This window comes from Prionailurus bengalensis, chromosome B2 (assembly GCF_016509475.1).
Source record: "Prionailurus bengalensis isolate Pbe53 chromosome B2, Fcat_Pben_1.1_paternal_pri, whole genome shotgun sequence".
In the NCBI taxonomy this organism is placed as follows: Eukaryota; Metazoa; Chordata; class Mammalia; order Carnivora; family Felidae; genus Prionailurus; species Prionailurus bengalensis.
The window spans coordinates 21,715,530-21,735,584 of record NC_057349.1 but is presented as its reverse complement, the minus strand read 5'-3'; the positions used below and the strand labels follow the sequence as shown (position 1 = coordinate 21,735,584).

Below are 20,055 nucleotides of genomic sequence, written 5' to 3'. Positions count from 1 at the left end.
CCGCAGGTGCTGAGGTATTTATGTACATGACATCCTTTTTCAATAAACATCATTAGCTCATTTACTTCCTTTTATTTTTTTTAATGTTTATTTATTTTTGAGAGAGAGAGAGAGACAGAGCACGAGCCGGGGAGGGGCAGTGAGAGATACAGAGACAGAGAATCTGAAGCAGGCTCCAGGCTCTGAGCTGTCAGCATAGAGCCCAATGTGGGGCTTGAACTCACGAGCTGTGAGATAATGACCTGAGTCGAAATCGGATGCTTAACCAACTGAGCCACCCAGGTGCCCCTAGCTCATTTACTTCTTACAGTAACTCACTGAGGTATATCGTTTTCACGAATGCAGAAAGTAAGAATATATGTTTCACTGTGGTCAACAGGTATCAGCAAACTTTTTCTGTAAAGGACCAGATAGCAAACATCTTAGGCCATGCGGTCTCTGCAACCACTCAGCTCTACCACCGCAATAAAAAAGCCGCCGTAGACAATAGACAAGTGAAGAGGCCCATTGCCAATAAGACTTTATTTATGGACATTGAATTAGAAGTCAGATAATCTTGATAGATCACAAAATATTATTCTTCTTTTGATTTCATTCAACCATTAAAAATGGAAGAACCACTCTTAGCCTATGGACAGAACACAAACAGGCAGTGGGGCTATCGTTTGCCAACCCCTGACCTAGAACAAAGGCTCTTGGAGGTAGGAAGAAGCCTTAAAGACCTCTGCTTTAATTGCTTCTCCTCTCATGGGTAAAAAATACGATGCTTCCCAAAGGCAGTCGTTTGCTATGGCCTGGTAAGACTAGACCCCAGATATTCTGACTCCTAGTTCAGTGCACTTTCCACCAAAAGGCACTGCTTAAAATAAAAGCAAATCAGAGGCCAATTAAAGAGATAACTGTAAAAGCTGCTGAGCATTACGCCCAAAGACTAGAACACCCAGTGCTGGCTGCTCAGCCTGTCGCTACTTATGCAGACAGCTTTTGGCACGCTTTCAGAGGGCTTGAGAAATGATAACTGGTTGGGCAGAAATTGTTCCAAGAAACAGCACAGTGACTTTTGCTCTGCTATTTCCTTGCACTACTACAATTTAACTCCTCTTCTGCCTGAGTTGTGAAATCCGGAAAACAAGGAAATCGACACTTGCCATTTTAACTTTTATGAGAGTTTCATTTTTTATACCAACTTGTTCGGTTTGAAAATAGAACGTAACCATCAGGCAGGGCAGACCCCCACCCCACCTCCCCCCCCACACCCCCACCCCGTCCCACCCTACCCCAGGTAATCGTTAGCAAAGCACTTGGTTTCCTATCTACAAGGGCAAAACAGCTTAGCTCTCTCCCTTCCTTCTGTTTCCTTGAACTCCATGTTTTGCTTGCCTCTATTTATTTGCTTTCTACTGTCTCAATAGGAACAAAACGTCACTAGGCAGGCCAGCTGCCGTGAAAGCAACAGTTGAGATCAGAAATGCAAGTGAGCCCACTCCCTCCCTGAAACAGACGTTCCAAAAGCTGGAGCAGAGGCCATAGTGGGGTGTGTGTGTGTGTATGTTCACATGCACGTTTCTGTGCCTGTGTGAGAGTACAGAAAATAGAGACAGGGTTAAACTCTGCAGGGAAGGGGAACAGAATGAGCAAGGCAGAGCTTAGAATAATAGGAGAGAAAGCTACCTGAGCCACGTGGGATGAGAAAGGGACATTCTGCATATTTCCTCTTCTCTGAAGCATTTCCTCCATCAGTCTCCTTGCTTCCTTCTGCCTCTCCAGCCTGGCTGCCCTGAGTCACCCAGTCCGGACAAAAGGCAGGGGCCAAGTCACACCCGGAGCCCTAGCTCCAGCCCAACGCCTCCTTCATGGGCCTCTGCATGTTGCCCCTGCGTAGTAGTCAGGTGTGAGCAAATGTGTATCTGTCAGCCTGCCCTGCTGGTCTGGGAGCCCCTGAGACCAGGCACTGTGTTTACTTTCTCCATCACTCTATGCCAGCAACTAGCAGAATGTCTGACACACAGCCCCAGAAGCTGTTAAATGTGGCTGGGTGAATGAATCTGGTTCCAAAAAAAAGAAAAAGAAAAACAAATTCAAAATTATGAACCAATGCTTTTTTTTTTCATGTTTATTTATTTTGAGAGAGAGAGTACACGCAGAGGAGGGGCAGACAGAGAATAAGAGAGAATCCAAAGCAGGCTCTGTCCACACTGCCAGCTCAGAGCCCAACGTGAGCCTCGAAACCCACAAGCCGTGAGATCATGACCTGAGCCCAAATGAAGAGTTGGATGCTTAACCGACTGAACCACCCAGACACTCTGAACCAATGCTTTTTAATAGAGATTTAATGTTTGTCATATACGTGCCCACAGTCCTGATGGGAAAGCTGGGCTGAACCCTGAGTCCCCTTGGATCTCCAGTGGAAGAAAAACAGAATTGTGCAACTAGAAAGAGACCCTGATCTCCTGTGGGAGGGGACATGGGACGTGTGGGGTTCATTCACATAGTGGATGTGCTCAAGCAGACAAGACCTCAGCTCTTTCCCAAGACCCTAAGACTTCTTCAAGGTTGTGATGTCTACCCGATTCTTTGACATTACCTTAGATGAGACTTTCAGAAGCATCCAGAGAAGCAAAGCAAGTAGTACACTAGGAAGTCAGAGTTGTACCCACCATATACCTTCCCTGTTGTTCAGGCTTCTCATCCAAAAAATGGACAATGTTACCATCTTTCTCCCATCTTCCCCCCTAACTTGGAATGCTACCAGGCAAATTTTGTATGTGGCTTTATTCAGGCTTTCATATACAGATACATAGATACATATTACCACATTTGCTATGTGGCAGATACCAAACTAAGTTCAATGGAATAAACAAAGAGGAAAAACAGAATGGCTGCCCCCAAAGCTTGTACTCAATTGGAGGAAGTGGAGGAGTTAAGTGATTCATTTATATTTAACAAACTTTTATTAAGCATCTATTAAATGCTGGGCGAAAAAAGGAGTAGGTTGAATGAATTAATTAGTCCCATAATTCTGTGAAAAAGATAAGGCAATATGCAAATAACCATAACGCATTATCAGCAGTACAGCACAGTTAGAATAATTGGATATTAGGCACAAAAACTTCACTTTGTATGGGGGTCAGGGAAGCTGCCAGAGTATGAGTTTTCAATTGGACTTTGAAGAATGAATAGATGTTCGTGGCAGCATTCGGGGAGAGGGATGAAAAGGGAGGGTGATTGGGAGATAGGACCTTATGGACCAAATGTACCAATTGGGTAAGGCCCTGGGCCTAAAATTCTATCATTTCAAGGACAGCAAGCACACACGGAGTTAGTGCAGCCAGCAGAAAGAAGGGAAGGGGGTGCCACGCAAAAAATAAAATTGATAATATACCATAAGCAACAGAGAATCATGGGAAGGCTCTGGAGCCAAGGAATATGAAAGCCACACTTGGGTTTAAGAAGGACTCCTGGTCACTGAAAGGAGAATAAAGATGAGAGGAATGTTTTGACCCCTGTTCACACGAACCCAACAGGACCAGCCCAAAAGGAGGCCACCAAGCTTCAACTGCTGGGTCAGGGGGAACCTCCCAAGGGAAGAGAAGCCAGTTTGCATTGGGTAAAAGAACAGAGCAGAGGCAAGGTGGTTCTGGGACATGTGTCCCAGATGGTGACCTCCTTGAGGACAGGGAATATGCCTCATATTGACCCATGTGTCACAAGGTCTTGCAGATGAGGAAGGTGAGCTCCCTTGGAAGGCTCATACTGGAAGCTTCCAAAAACCGAACAAACGTAGGCTTGAGGAGGAACATGTGTGGTGGGTGGAGGTGGCGTTTGTCACCTATGTGGGGGAGCCAAGACCTCCCTGCCGCCATCTGCATAATAACCCTGTGCAAATTTCAAAGTGCCACATTCTCTCGCACATAACTGGCTTTTGGAACAGATGTTGATGAGGAAGTCCTGCTGAAATGACTAATCGCCAGAGACTACCCTGGAAAGAGAAGCCTCGCTAGGAGGGAAATAAGGCAGAGTTAACATCACAGCAGCTCAAAAAGAAAGGGCCATTCATGGCTGACAGGTGTGTGACATTTGCAACTCAGGGGTTTATTAACGACGGCTTAGCTCCAAAGCATTCCTACTTGCCCATCAAATAAAATCTGAAAACAAATGAATTCCACAAGTCTTAGATATACACACATAATAATCATAGTTATTAAGATCATCCGGATTTGCATTTTACATTTAGCCCTGTTTCTGAATTGAGAAAGATTCCCATATCACTGTTATATGTACTATATACTATTTTTTGAAACTGCTATACAATAAAACATAGGTTGTGAGTGTTAAAATAACAAACGCAATAATGCAAATACCGTGTCACTAGGCATTCATCCAAAGCCACAGGATTATTAAAGTACCTTAGTCAAAAGATTACAATGTAACTGAAGCCCTGTAATATATTATACTGAATATAAATTATTAATGTGTTAATTTTTTAAGTGTTAGCTAAATGCTTACTAGAGTGTTTTTAAAGTTAAACAATCTAATGTCATAAACTTCAGCCATACAAAAGCAAGTTGGTAAAATACTATAAAATATAGTAGGGAATAATTTGGTCTCAGCTCTGGGCACATTAGTGCTTAATTGATAATTGGTCTCATGGGGACCTTTGGCTGTTTTATTCTACATCAAAACACACACACACACACACACACACACAATCTTGTTATGTGGTCAGGAACATTTTCTCAATTGCTCATTTCTATTTCTGTCTTCCTACCTCACTATTTCTACTACCAATATTTTTTCCTTAAAAAATACAATGCCATTTCCTTGCAAATGTCCTCCTGGAGTGGGGAACTCAGTATAATGAATTAAACTTGGTCCAAGATTTAGCCATATAATTATAATCAGAACTGCATCAACTCATATGAATGTTTTTATAATTTTTACAATATTTTTACCCTTTACAACTTTGAATAGACATGGACTTTTTTATAAAAGTTATACCCACCTTCATTCCCACCTGAAATATAAGTGAATATCTCACTGCATTCATGCCAGCATTCAATAGTAGCATTTAAAAATCTTTGCTAATTTCAAAATAACATGTAAGCTCATTTTATTTTTTTTTTAATTTTTTTTTTTCTTCAACGTTTTTTATTTATTTTTGGGACAGAGAGAGACAGAGCATGAACAGGAGAGGGGCAGAGAGAGAGGGAGACACAGAATCGGAAACAGGCTCCAGGCTCCGAGCCATCAGCCCAGAGCCTGATGCGGGGCTCGAACTCACGGACCGCGAGATCGTGACCTGGCTGAAGTCGGATGCTTAACCGACTGCGCCACCCAGGCGCCCCTGTAAGCTCATTTTAAAACAGCATATGATTATCATGTTAATCATATTCCTTCGATTCTGAGTGATGCTGAGCATACTCTTGCCATTCTGCCCCCCTTATGTGATTTTTCTCTAGGTGTCCTTTGTTCAGTTTTGTTTGTTTTTTGGACAAAAGAAACTAGAGGATGGGAGTGAAGTACCTAAGTTTTTGAACTCCATGCATTTGAACCCCATGATTGACTCATTCATTCTGCAGGTACTTACTCAACACCAGTATGTGTTAGGCACTGTTATCTAAGCACTGGGAAATACAATAGAAATGGTCCTTCCTCCTATACAGCTTGCATTCTAGTGTTACTGGCCATGTCTATTTATGTTAAGCCATCAATACATTGCCATCTGTTTTGTAAGGGCATTACTTACATGATGACACCATGCATTGTACCCCTAGCATAGGGCCTAGCTGTAGTAGCAGGGCACCATCCTGGCTCATGCTGGACACATTCCCCAAGATACATACACACTCACTCTCATGCTTTTTTAACCATCCACGAGTCAAGACTGCCCACCCCCATTTCCAAACCCTGCACAAATCAGTTACTGACCTTCAACTACACTTCTGGGAGATTTTACACAAAGCTCCCACAATCCTTCCTCTGCCAAAGCAAACCACTGGGCAAGATCAGCCCTCAAAAAGTTAAGCTTCAGAATTAGAGCAGGAGAGAGTCTATGCTTTATAATTTGGCAGAAACAGAAAAACAAGTCAGAAACAAGGCAGCTGGGGGTACAGACCTGACCATAATAGGCCTTAAGTGTCCAGTCCCATCCAAGCACCCCACAGAATTCCACCCCTTCTTATTCAGGCTAGACATGCTCTGGACTCCCTGGTAGGGGGTCACTGTGACACAAGACCTGAGATTCCTCTTGTTCCAGAATCCCTGAGTTCTCCTCAGACAAAAAAAGGTGTGTGTTGTGTGTGTGTGTGTGTATTCTCTGAACTCCACTTCCTCCATCAAATATAAGATCTTGCCAAACTCCCATGTCAATTCCTTCTGCCTCTAACATGACTCTGTTCTACCTCCACCCAGTGCTTCTGTGACATCACATATCTGCATCCTGGATACAGGATGGGGCACTTATTCTCCCACCCCTGCTGCCTGTGCCCAACCTGAACAACCATCCCATCTTTGCCCACTTCACCCAGTTTCTGTGTTGCCTCCTCCCAACTGCCTCCCATCACCTAATCCCCTGCGCTGTGGGCTGTCTCCCCATAACACAGACCTCTCCTCTCCTACCTCTTTCCTTGAACTCCTTGCTCTCCCTGGGATATACATCCCCCTTCTCCTGCCTTATCTCATGCCCTAAGTTTCATTGGCACAAGTAGGTGTTGGCCTTCTCTTTGAATCCCAGCACTGCCTCTAGGCCGATAATAACCCTCTCCCCACTGCCTCTGTGTTAGTCTGCTAGGGTGCCCATCACAAACTACCACAGGCTGGGGGGCTAACCATCATTTGTGTCTCACAGTTCTGGGGGCTGGAAGTCCAAGATGGAGATGTCAGCAGGGCTTGCTTCGCTCCTTGGCCTGCAGATGCCATCTTCTCCCTGGGTCCTCACGTGGTCTTTCCTCTGTGTGTGTCTGTGTCCTGATCCCCTCTTCTTATAAGGACAGTAGTCCTGCTGGATTAGGGCCCAATCCTATGACCTCATCTAACATTAATTAACTCTATAAAGACCCTGTCTCCAAATGCAGTCACATTTTGAGGTTCTGAGGGGGTAGGGCTTCAACCTATGAATTTGGGGGGACACAAGTCAGCCCATAACATCATCCATGGCTATGACATTTATCAAAGGGTTTGTACATCATTCCCAGCATGACCACAGCCCAGACCTCACCCAGTGCTGCTTCAGCACACACTCCTTCCCCAGTCATTCCTCCTCTAAGGCCATCTCTCCCTGGAGGCCATCTTTGTTCTCATGAGTCTCCAAACTCCCAGTCTTTATTCTCACCTGGACTTTCAGTTACTCAGTTCCTTTATACTTTTGACATCTTTTTAACCCCTTTAGCTGCACTGCCTCCTCTTCCTCTCTGGAATCCATAGCCAGTCCTCCATGCTGCCCTTTTCCTCTACTGCTCAGACCAGTACAGTATTCAGCTGGAAAGGCTGATCCAGCTATTCTGTTGTTCATGGCCAGAGTCCATTCTGAGCCATTGATATGTCAGTGCCCATGTCAAGCTGCCTTCTGCAAATGTGTATAATTTCCTCCACCTACCACTTCTACCCCCATGTCTACCTCTTTCTCAGAGGACTTACCCCCACCTGCTCAAGGGAAGCCCGCCCTCTGACCCCACCCTCTGGCCACAGGCAACTGGACCAATCAGATACCTGCCTTAGGAATTCCCAATAGAGTCATATCTGTTACAGAGCTATGGGCACCTGAGCTGTAAGACTAAGTTGAGCTGGAGCCCTCCTAGGCACCATGGCAATCCAACTCTACATCAGACCCATGTGATGGGAGGGCAGGGAATATGAGGAGCCAGGGACAATTCCCCAGCTGCCATGATGTCAACCCTACTTCCTTCAGTTGGGTTCCTGTACCATCAAACAAATCCCTCCTTTGCTTGAGCTGAGTAGGTTTTGTTTCTTGCCACCAAGCCATCCTGACTAAGACACCTTTCAACACAGCTGCCGGATTGTCCCCTCCGCCCACTTTTTCATTCTTTTCCTCCACCGGAATCTGTTTGCCCATTTGTTTCTGTTGCTACAGTCACACCGCACATACAGAGCCTTATTTTTCCCTTGAACAAATGTTGCCTGGCCTGGTCCCAAAGAGCGCAAGCGGCAACCTCATGACTTAATCACACAACAGGTGAGCCCGTCTGTGCCAGCATTTACACCAACTTGTCCCAGACCTGCTTGGGTTATTTGCCAGCTAGAGTTCCCTAACAACAGTCCAGACTGCCTGCATTAATTTGTGGACTATCTAGAAGTTCACAGCACCGTGCCCCAGTGACAGCAGCGGGGGGCACCCAGCTGCTAGGGCAGTTGTATGCAGGCAGAGGGTCTGGGGTAAAATGTGTTCAAGGGAACATTCTTCATCTCCAATCACTTAGAACTTCAGCAGTGAGATTAATGGTTGCCGTGGCAACTGATAAGCCCCAGAGCCTACAGAAGACTAGAGTTTTCTCAAAACTCCTCAGGACAAGTGGACCCTCTAAAATACCAAGACGTGCCACAGACCAAATTTATCCCTTCAACTTTGGTCAAAAATAAACTTCCTCTTGTGCATTCCATGACTTTTTGTAGAACACTCTCTCCTGAGGAAGATACACTTTTTTTCTCTTGGTGGTTTTTTGATTCTACACTATTCTTTTGTTCCTAAAGGTACGACGTTCCTAAAGCTTTTCTGGAAATGTTTCTGTCGAGTGTTGGAGATTGGTGATATGGAAGAAGATTGTTTCCAACTATTTCATTTGTTTCTGCTCACTCTGTCTCTCTCTCTGCCTTCCCTGCCCCTCTCCTTCCCCCAGACCTCATCTACTTTCAGATAAAACATCAGATATCACACAGTGTGTGCATCCTTTTAGGTATCTTCCTAATGAAAGAGAAATACTCTGGCAAGCATTCAATTCTAACAAATGGCAGGTAGTTTTCCCATTTGGACAATATACTCAGCTGTGAGAACCACGGGTCCTATTACATGGTGACACCCACAGCATCTCCTTCCCTGTGGCCTGTGCTTTGAGGGACCACTATTTGAAACAAAGACTGGGAGCCCACATTAGAAAGAGGCAAAACATGTCCTTTTTGTCTGTGTCCTTGTTTTGTTTTCTCTGTTGATTCACATAAGTGGTAATGACTATATGCACAGGTATAGCCACTCTAATACATGTTTTTGTTAATGTGAATAAGAAATAAAGCAATAGTTGGGGGTGCCAGGGGTGGCTCAGTCAGTTGAGCATCCGACTTTGGCTCAGGTCATGATCTCACAGTTCATGGGTTTGAGCCCTGTGTCCAGCTCTGTGCTGGCAGCTCAGAGCCTGGAGCCTGCCTCAGATTCTGTGTCTCCCATTCTCTCTGCCCCTCCCCCGCTTGCACGCGTTCTCTCTCTCTCTCTCTCTCTCTCTTTCTCTCTCTCTTTCTCTCTCAAAAATAATTAAAAACATTAAAGAAAATTTCTTTAAAAAAAAGAAAGAAAGAAAGCAAAGGGACGCCTAAGTGGCTCAGTCAGTTGAGCATCCGACTTCGGCTCAGGCCATACTCTCACAGTCCATGGTTTTGAGCCCCATGTCAGGCTCTGTGCTGACAGCTCAGAGCCTGGAGCCTGCTTCAGATTCTGTGTCTCCCTCTATCTCTGCCCCTCCCCACCTTGCATGCTGTCTGTCTCTCTCTCAAAAAATAAACATCAAAAGATTAAAAAAAAAAAAAAGAAAACCTTAACTATGAGAACATAGTTTGTATTATACCTATTGTGCTTGGTTTTCACATGATCACCACCAGGCAGAATGTGAGGAGAAGAAGCTGAGTGGGGGTCACAAGCACATTTCGTTTGAGTGGCCCACTGCCCAGGCCCTGGTAGCCATGAGCTGTGCTGGGGTTCCTTTTCCTGGTTTATAAATCCATAGATCTTATTTTCAATCTTATATATCATATAGGCTTTCCTGTGTCTTCAATCCACATACCACATAGGATTGCTTTTGTCAGTTTTGATGAAATAGTTCAGAGTTTTAAGTTTTCAATTACAAAATACATCTTCAAAATACCTTTATTATTGAAAATCCTGCAAGAAAAATAATTTAAATATGGTAAGAAGGCTTCTACATTTTTTTAACCGTCAAAACAATTCTTTTTTAATTCAGTTTTTGATAACCTGAGGCTTCTTAGGCATGCAGATATCACTTTATTACAAAATAGAGTGTACCATGAGCTCTCAGTTAACCGGATTCCACTTTCTGGTTAAGCAAGCCTTAGATGTACTATATGTACAGAGGACTGGGCTGGGGGTCAGGACACCTGACAGTTGGGGCACCACTGCTGATAGAAGTAGTCCTTGCAGAGACTTCATTCCTTTTGTTCTAATTCTCCATACATCAACTCACCACCAGCCCTTCTCTTTGGTAGAGCACACCAGGATCAGCCCCCCATGGGAGGAAGGGCCTTGGGCAAATGACTGGCCCTGATTTTCAAGCCACATTCCTTCAGCGAGAAATAATTTCATTAACTTCATAGACAGTCCTGATACATTGTTAACTAAAACATCAGTTTGGAAGATAGTAAAAACACAATTTTGTAAAAGGTCCACCCCAGGACTGGATTAAGGAAAGAGTCTGGGTGACGAAGGTAGATGCAGGCAGAAACAGTTCCGATAATCCAGAGATGAAGGTGCCTTGGACCAGCACACTGAAGAGAATGGTAAGTGCACAAATTAACTGAATTTTGACTAGTTGGGTTACAGGTCATTGAGATTTTAGTGTAGGTTTTATTAAAAACCATCTTTGGCCTCAAGCACCCCTCTTATTCACATGCTTGGACTAGATTTCATCCATTGTTATGTATAAGAAGGAGTGACCAATTTATTCTATCAGTCAGGATGGGCGAGGTTATATACCTAACACCCAACACCATCACCTCTGTTGATTCAATGGCAAGCTTAATTTCCCTCTCCCACTGCTGCCCAGCTCAGGTCAGCTCGGCAATCACCCAGGAACCCAGCTGACTGACAGAGGCTCCCTCTTAACCCATGCCTCCATGGTCACCACCATGCTGGGAAGGAAACTTAGTGAATTTTATCACTTTTGCTCACATTTAATTGCCAAAGCAATACCTGTTTTATCAGTCAGTTGGGTCAGCATGAGTCAGTCCCTTAGATAACATTTAACTGACACAGTCCATTTTCAGAACCTGAGAATTTGATGACTCCATTAAGGGAACGCCCCTAGCAAGGTTCTGCCTACAGTAAACAGTAGATCCATTCCTTGACACTCTGTGCCATGCATGTACATAGATATGTGTGTGTATGCATATACACACATAGGTACACCTGTAAAAGCCATAGAGGATTCACTTAAAATGTTTATGGACTCGGATGGACTCTTTAAGAGAGTTTTCTGAATAAACACTTCATAGAGCAGAATCAAGAAAAACAAAAAACAAAACTTGGGCTTTGAAGTCAGTTAGTCTTGGCTGTTACTAGCTCTATGACTCCCCCCAAAAAGTTACTCAATCTCTCAGCCATAGCACCCTCATACATAAAATGGACACAATATCTACCATGTGGCTATTGTAAAATACACAGAAGCATAACAGGCAGTCAGCAGATGGTAGCTGCTGCTTAGTTCATTTTCTTTGTTTTAAAAACAAATGTTTTGTGAATATTTGCTTCATCTTCTAAAACATAGCATATGTTGGGATGCCTGGGTAGCTCTGTCAGTTTGGTGTCCAACTCTTTTTTTTGGCTCAGCTCATGATCTTATGGTTTCCTGAGTTCGAGCCCCGCATTGGGCTCTGTGCTGGCAGCGAAGAGCCTGGTTGAGATTCTCTCTCTCTTTTCCTCTCTCTCTCTCTCTCTCTCTGCCCTTCCCCCACTCATGCTGTCTCTGTTTCTCTCAAATAAACTTTAAAAATAAATAAAAAATAAAACGTGGCATATGTACACATTCCAAGTAACCCACATTTCTGATGAAGTAGACACTGAGTAGTAAACATTTTGTTTCAAGTGTTATGTATGCTAGCACCCAAGACTACCTTCTCTGATTTACTTCTGCTAGGACAACTCTGGCTACATTCTCCCTGAGTGACTGATTCTGTTGAGATGTTGAGGGTAGCACTTCTACTCTCACCAACTAGGCTTTGGAATCGTGAACAAATTTCAACTTCAGGAGCTATTTCTATACTACACGAAAGCATCTCACTTGGGAAACTGGATGTTGAGGCAGATCTTATCAGTCAGCAATGTGCCAATTTTCATCTCTAAATTGTCTAAGACATTAGAAGATCCTGCATCCTGTTGTACTAGCAACTAATATTTTCCTTCAACTTGAATTAGTACTTTTTTTAAGTGTTAACACTCATTCATTCTCTCGTGACCCCCCCCCAGTCCCTCATCCCCCTCTCCCCTACAATTTGGCAACCAATGTGTTTCAATTGCCCATTTCAATATCAATCAGTCCACTGTTTTGTGAGTGGTAAGTGTGTAAGTCCATTGCACATGACTCTTGACAGCACAACATTATAAGGCACTTATAGTAATATAGATTCCTTGATTCTCACAATGATACATAAAAAGTAGGTCCAAATTTTAAAACTTCCTGCTCTAAGTCCCTTACAGTGTTAGAGGTGTTTGCTTCAGTTCCTGGAAATGCAGATCTAAATCTGGAATGAGCATCTATCTATTCCAATCAAGATCCATGGCTATCAACCTGGGGCCATGGATAATAGACCGATATAATCCACTTGCCAGCTGTGGGCCATCCCGGATTTTCTTGCTAAGTGGTCCATGATGTAGTCCATGGTCCATGATGTTTTTGCTGACAGGCAGAACAAGTGTTAGCTGCATTTCTAGTTTATGAGAGAGATGACAGGAAACATCTCTTTTCTGTCCTCAAGTAATACGTTTATGACTATGATTATTTTCATTTCTATCCCCAAATTCCTATTACATTAAATAGGAAATGTAACATAATAATTGAAACAAATTGAAAATCTCTATGACTGTAACATATATGACTTCAAATTTCGAGTGAGCACATGGAAATATTTAGTGAGTGTACATTGGCGACACCCAAATTACACTGATAAGATGGCCAAAGAGAGAACGGTAACCTAAGATGATTTACGTTTCCTACCTAATGTGCAATTTTATTTCAATCCCTAACTGTTCCCAATTGGTCAAATCAAGCCATTCTGTTCACCCTGAATTTTTTATAATGGCTGCCCATATTGGCTGTAAGTTGCTAGTTGGTTTTCTTTGGCTGGTCAGAAATTTAGCAGGTGAGGGGTGCCTGCATGGCTCAGTTGGTTAAGCATCCAAGTCTTGATCTCTCAGTGTCATGAATTTAAGCCCTAAGTTGGGCTCCATGCTAGGCTTAGAGCCTACTTAAAAAAGAGAAAAAAGAGGGGTGCCTGGGTGGCTCAGTTGGTCAAACGTCTCACTCTTGGTTTCGGCTCAGGTCACAATCTCATGATTCATGGGTTTGAGCCCCACATTGGGCTCTGCACTGATAGTGTGGAACCTGCTTGGGATTCTCTCTCTCCCTCTCTGTCTCTGCCTTTCCTGCACCTGTGCTCTTTCTCTCTAGGAATAAATAAATAAACATTTTTTGTAAAAAAAGAAATATATCAGGTATGATACAGGGTCCTGTTCACTTTACATTCTTGTTGGTCTTCTGGGTGGGGCTAAGAAAGATTCCAAAGATAAAGGGCACTTGCACTCATTTAGCTGAGCAGCATCCCCTGTGTCCATACACCAGAAGAAATAATCTGTGGGCTTGTCAGAGATGAGAGAAGGGCTCTTGAGTCAGCTGCTCTCTGAGAGAAGGAAAGAAGTACCTTAGGCTGACCACAGTGTGGGGTGAGCCCCTCTGGCTAGGGTGAGGTTCACCACCTCTTCAACAGCCCCTCAGCTTCTCTACCCCACCCCCAGGCTGTGTCCATGTAATCCTGAACTCATCACTGTTCTGTCAAACTGGATGTTGGAATCTCCATGGTGACATATATAATGCCCACTAAGTATCCCCCTACCACATACACATCATTTAACGAAAAAAGTAAAAAAAAAATTTTTTTTTAGTTTATTTACTTTGAGAGAGAAAGTGCAAATTGAGAAGGGGCAGAGAGAGGGAGGGAGATAGAGAATCACAAGTAGGCTCTATGCTGTGAGCATGGAAACGAACTCTGGGCTCGAACTCACTAACCATGAGAGCATGACCTGAGCCAAAATCAGGAGTCGGACGCTTAACTGACTGAGCCACCCAGGTGCCCCAAAAGTAAGATATTTTTGACACTAGTGGCACTGTAGTAGAATTCTACCATGAAAATAGACCTGAGCCTGAATTCATCACCCATAAACCAGGATGAGTAATACCTACCCTGCCTCCTACATGCAAGTGTGGTAAGGATCAAATCTAATGAGAATGAGAGCAAATGAGAACAGGCTTGAGAAACTGTCAACCCCATCCAAATGATAGGATTATTTAGGCTTGAAACATGCAGTAAAGCTTCAGATGACTTTTCAAGCCAAATTTGCTATAAACATAGAAAAGATCTACTTGGGGGATGTGATCCTTTTTAGAAGAGGCAATGTAACAATTACAGGATGGGGCCTAGAGATCCCTTCCTTTGGGATCTGCCTATACCCAAGAGCCAGAAAACTGCCTTTGAAAGCATACAGTGCCAGATAACTGAGGACACTGTCCCCTTTTCTCTGCCCCCTGCACTCTGCCCTGCCCTCTCCCAGCAACACAGAGGAACCATCCAGACCACAAACCTTCCCTGTTCTCCACTTCCCCTCCTCTCTGCTTTGTAATCCCTTTCTACATCGAGACCTGAGTAGTGAATCTGGGTATCCTCCCACAGACACGTCTGACAGGTGGTCAGCCATTGAGCCAGTAGGAGAGAAAAAAGAGGTTCATAGTCATCAAAAAAAATTGGGAGAGATTCTCCATATCCCCTCCCATCCACAGTCCCCACCAGGCCCTACTGTGATGGTTCTGTCTTTCCAGGCAGTGTGGATTCTTCGCAACTGTCTACCAACACAGCATGCACATCTGATACATGGGCAGGTATAGGGAGTGCACAGCATGGACAACCTGCTCTCTCATCTGTCCTGTGTTAACCCCCAGCACCCCTGAAGAATCTCAAGCCGTGGTCTCTGGGCCATGGGGAAGATGAGCATGTTTCAGTCCTACCCTACCACTCCTTATCCAAAAAGAAGGCTCGACTCTAAGTAATATTGGCATTATCTCCTCCTTTTGTTTTCTCAGGGCGTATGAGATAGGAATCAGACCCATGTGGCCCACTGTAAAATGTAGGTGACTCACCATTCACCAAGAATTGGTGTTAATTCCTAAATGTTGATCCTGGATGAAGTTATAGACCCAAATTTCTGAAACATCAACCTTAGGAGGGAATGAAGCTTTACAGAGACAACATGACACATAAAATGGGTCCGTGCCCAGAAGAGCTTACACACTAATACATATATGGGCAGGAGAAAAACATGTTTTTCCCATACAGCCTGTTGTTGAGATCTTGCTCTTAATGGTATAAATCTTTGTAAATCCTCCAGATTGAAAGATGAATTGAGGGAAGCTGGTGTGTATAGCAGGAGGCATTTCAGGCTGCCTGTGGATAATGTGACAAGCCCAGAGACTCATACTCAGAGTAACTGCGTGGAGGGTCCTGCCAGGAAGGGCAGGTGCTGCTGTTACTGATGAGGGATGTCCCCTTGGACTGTCCTCTCTGAGAGCCACTAAGCCTAGGCCACCACCTGGCCCAGCCCAGCCCACAGCCCACCTCCGTGTGTCCTCCCTTTCCAAGAAGAGCATGCCAAATGTCAACCAGAGCTCTGCTGAGACCAGGCTTGAGTCATCACTGTGTTCCCAGCACCCAGCACCCAGCACCACACTGGGCTCATACAGTCGGCACTCAATAAACATGTGTTGCATGAAGAAATAAATTAATCAATTAATGCACCTACAGAAAACAGCCCTCTTCAAAGAAGTTTCATTACAGGACCAATATGAGATGCATCCTCAGTCACCTTTAAAAATGAGTGTCTTAATTATGGGGTGCTCACAATGCGTGATCACTGATCTGTATATGGGCCAGCTGGGAAGAATCTTAGATATTGGCCAGTCTGACCATTTCCTCTTCCACCTGAGAAATCTGATGGATTCCACCAAGCCGGGAACATCTTCATGACTTGCCAAAGTAGGACATGAGTAACCTGAAGGCAAATGATGTCCATGAGCTAGCATAAGGACCACAAAAAATCCAGCTAGACCTGTTGATGGTCTTTGGTACAGGTTTAGGTTTTTGTTGTTATTGTTTTGGTTTTTTGGTTTTCCAGGTCTCTTTACACTGTAAATTCCTGTCTTATAAATTCTACAAGGTTAGAGAGTATATTCATAGATGAGAAAAAGATCGGCTTAGTTTTTTTATATTTTTATGTTATAAAGATATCTAGCATATAGATAGATCTAGATATATCTAGCATTAAGCAACTATTTTAAAATTTTAAAAAATTTAATGTTTATTTGTTTTTGAGGGAAAGAGAGAGAGACAGAGTGTGAGTGGGGGACGGGCAGAAAGAGGGGGAGACACAGAATCTGAAGCGGGCTCCAGGCTCTGAGCTGTCTGCACAGAGCCCAATGTGGGGCTCAAACTCAGGAAACCTGAGATCATGACCTGAGCCGAAGTCGGACGCTTAACCTGAGCTGCCCAGGCTTCCCAAAATTTTTTTTAAACTTAACATTTACTGAGTCACTGTTATATGTAAGGTGCTCTGAAAGGTAGTCTAAAGGGATCCAAAGGTGAATTCAATATCCCTGTACCTAGAAGATCTTGATTTTATTAGAGGTCAGACAAATATATACAAATGAGCCTGATATATATGAGTAGACCCCTGTACCCACTATAACAGAGGAACAAGGTCAGAGAGCAAAGTGGAAGAACTTGGGCCCCACAGGTAGAGAGGAAGGGGTAAGACCAGGCTTGAAGGGTGGATGGAAATTGAAAAGGCTGATGGAAGACAGCAAAGGTGTTGCACATGAAGGAATCAGCAAGGGATGGAAGGGGGTATTTTTTTATTTTGCACCAACTATGTGTTGGGCACTTTACAAGCATAAGCATTTAGTATCAACAGCAAGCCAGGGAATTAGGTGCTTCCATTTTCTTTTCCTTGGGAAGATTAATCGTGTGCCAAGTGAGGGTCAAGATTATATAACAATATGGGGCAAAGCCAGGATTTAAACTCCTGAGTGGCTGACTCCCATGTCAATGCTTTTTCCAACTCAGAAGGCTGCCTCCCAGGGAGGAAGGTGACAGCAAGGCATATTCCAGGGACATTAGCTCAGTGTGGTTGGTTTATGGGGACAAGGGGAGCAAAATAGAACCCCACTTGACAGCATGAAAAGCAAAATAATAAGGGAAAGGAAAGAGGCATGGTGGAGGACAAAGTAAGGGCTTTGTTACTGCTTGTTTCTTAGGGTGAAAGAAATTAGAGTGAGTCGCAAGACTCAGGACAGGGAGGAAATGGAGGTTGGGGGATTGGAAGAGATGATACTAGAGAAAGAAGGCAGAGAAAAAAGAGATGACAGGGTTGGGGGTGCAGGTGGAAGGCTTAGCTTTGGGAGGAATAAAAACTGCTTCTTCCCCAGAGTGGGAGGAAAGGGAAGGAGAATGTTAGAAATCATCTCTGTGAAAAGGACGAAGGGAAGAAAGAAGTCCCAGCAGCACAGAGGGCTGGATTTCTTAGCCAGGAAGAGGTCTGTCCCAGGGAGGGGAGGCGAGCAGGGTCAGTCCGGGCTTGAGCAGAGTGGAAAAGATTTGGAGCAGCTGTCGTGGCAATCTGATAGGGAGCTAAAAATGGAGCGAAAGGAAGATGGCCGGGGGCACAGAGTCTGAAGGCAGCAACGGGGCGCGGAGGTCCGATTACTTTGGGTGCAGGGAACCTCCTCAACGGAAAGCAGGAGTTCGGGAAGAGGAGTAGACCAGAAGGCACACTGGAAAGTCAAAAGGGGAAGGGAATGGGGCACCTTTGAAGAGCTTCCCATAGACGGCTCACCAGGGTATCTAAAAGCAACAGGGAGGGAGGAGATAGATGCTTCCAGGATGGGTCCGAGATGTCCCCAAGGAGGGAGGGCTCCACAGGCCCCAGTGCAGGCCAAGAAGAGGGTTAGTAGGAGTGAGTGGGACCCAGGAAGGACATGGGGGCATGGCTACAGAGGGCATTTTCGGAGATGGAAATTCTAAAGGGGGAGCCTCCTGTGAGGTGATGAGGTCCAGTGTGTGGCTGGGCACTGACCAGAGAGACACGGGTGACAAGGAGGTGGGGATGAAACAAGAGGAGAACCAGGAGCCATGTGCTGACACCATTTCCTTAATGCCCAGCAAGGGAGGTGGCCAAATACGTGCTAAGCATATTATTCAAAAGGGTGAGAGAAGAGTTGCCTTATCAAAAGGGAAGTTCAGTTTGATGTCTAGTGAGGTAATGTCACAGCTAATGGTGTTCCCCAGACTGCCCCCAAAAAAGGTAAGGCAGGTAAAATAGGCTTCATGGACTTCTCACAAAGCAGAGAGATCCCGGAGGAAACCACACAGCGCAAAGGGAGAAGGCAGGGAAGGGGTGCATCCACCGGGAAATGTCGCCGTGGGGGCCACTGAAGGTGAGAAACTGCAGAGCTGAGCTGCAGATTTAGAAGGTATCTACTGGGGCTCCTGGGTGGCTCAGTCGATTAAGTGCCCCACTCTTGGTTTTGGGCTCAGGTCATGATTTCATGGTTTCATGAGTTCAACCCCCACATCGGGCTCTGTCAGAGCTGACAGCCTGCTTGGGATTCTGTCCCCCCTTTTCTCTCTCTCTCTCTCTCTCTGCCCTTCCCCTGCTTACATGGTCTCTGACACTCTGCCTCAAACAAAGCCAACCTACCACCCATTGGCCAGGTGTCCGGAGCTCAACCAAAAAGCCTGGAGGCAGCCCAGCCCTAGTCACAGCAGGCATCCCAGACCCACCCATCCCGTGGCTGGCTTCTTCATCAACTCTCGCTCCAGGCCTGCCTGGGCCAACCTCCACTGCCTGGCCCAGCTTCACCTCTTTGACTTGAAAACAAGTTTGACTCCACCTGGTTTGACCTCGGTCCTGTCTCTTCAACATGGCTTTAGACTCAAGACTCACCACCTTTGACGGCCAAACCAACCCTGCGAGTCATTTCGTGCCCTTATGATTCCTTTTTACAACATTTCCACCAAAGGCTGTCCCACTGCCGCTTGAATACCCTAGAGTCTGGGAAGTCACTCCCCATGACACGGTTCATCTTGCTGCTAAGTGGCTCTGTTGGAAACTTTCCGCTCCTGTGTGTTCTCTCCTTCACAGTCATGCAAAACATTCCTTTTCCATCTGATAGGAATCTGAAGACAATCATCACACTCTAGCAAAGCCTCCTCCTTTTCGGGGAGAAATAGCTCCAATTCTTTATGCCTCTTCTCAGGTTCCGGCACCATCCTGCCCATCCACATGAGCTATGCTCCACAGCATAATAAAAGGTGAACCCTGGGGCTCCTGGGTGGCTCAGTCGGTTAAGCGTCCCACTTCAGCTCAGGTCATGATCTCGCCGTTTGTGGGTTCAAGCCCCGCGTCAGGCTCTGTGCTGACAGCTCAGAGCCTGGATCCTGCTTCAGATTCTGTGTCTCCCTCTCTTTGCCCCTCCCATGCTCATGCTCTGTCTCTCTCTGCCTCTCAATAATAAATAAACATTAAAAATAAAATAAAATCCAAACTCTTATAAAGCACTAACTATGCACCAGCCAATGTCCCAGCCCTTGGTGCGAATTACCTCATGTAATCCTCACACCAATGCTATGTGCTGTGCTACTGATCATACTATTGTTATTCCCACTATACAGAGGAGGAGACTGAGGCAGAGAGCTGTAAATAACTTGCCCAAGGCCACTTCCAGCAGCAACAGAGCCAACAGTCAAGTCCAGGCCATTGGATGTGCTCATAACCCCATGCCA

The 20,055-nt window shown here is 44.9% G+C and overlaps 1 long non-coding RNA gene across 1 annotated transcript in view; it reads right to left on the bottom strand.

Moving 5' to 3' along the window:
* Positions 1-1,965, bottom strand: part of LOC122489266 — a 32,238-nt gene extending 30,273 nt beyond the window's left edge. Inside the window, exon 1 of the long non-coding RNA XR_006298884.1 lies at positions 1,672-1,965. This is a non-coding gene — a long non-coding RNA (uncharacterized LOC122489266). The remainder of the gene's footprint in view (positions 1-1,671) is intronic.
* Positions 1,966-20,055: the final 18,090 nt, after the last annotated feature.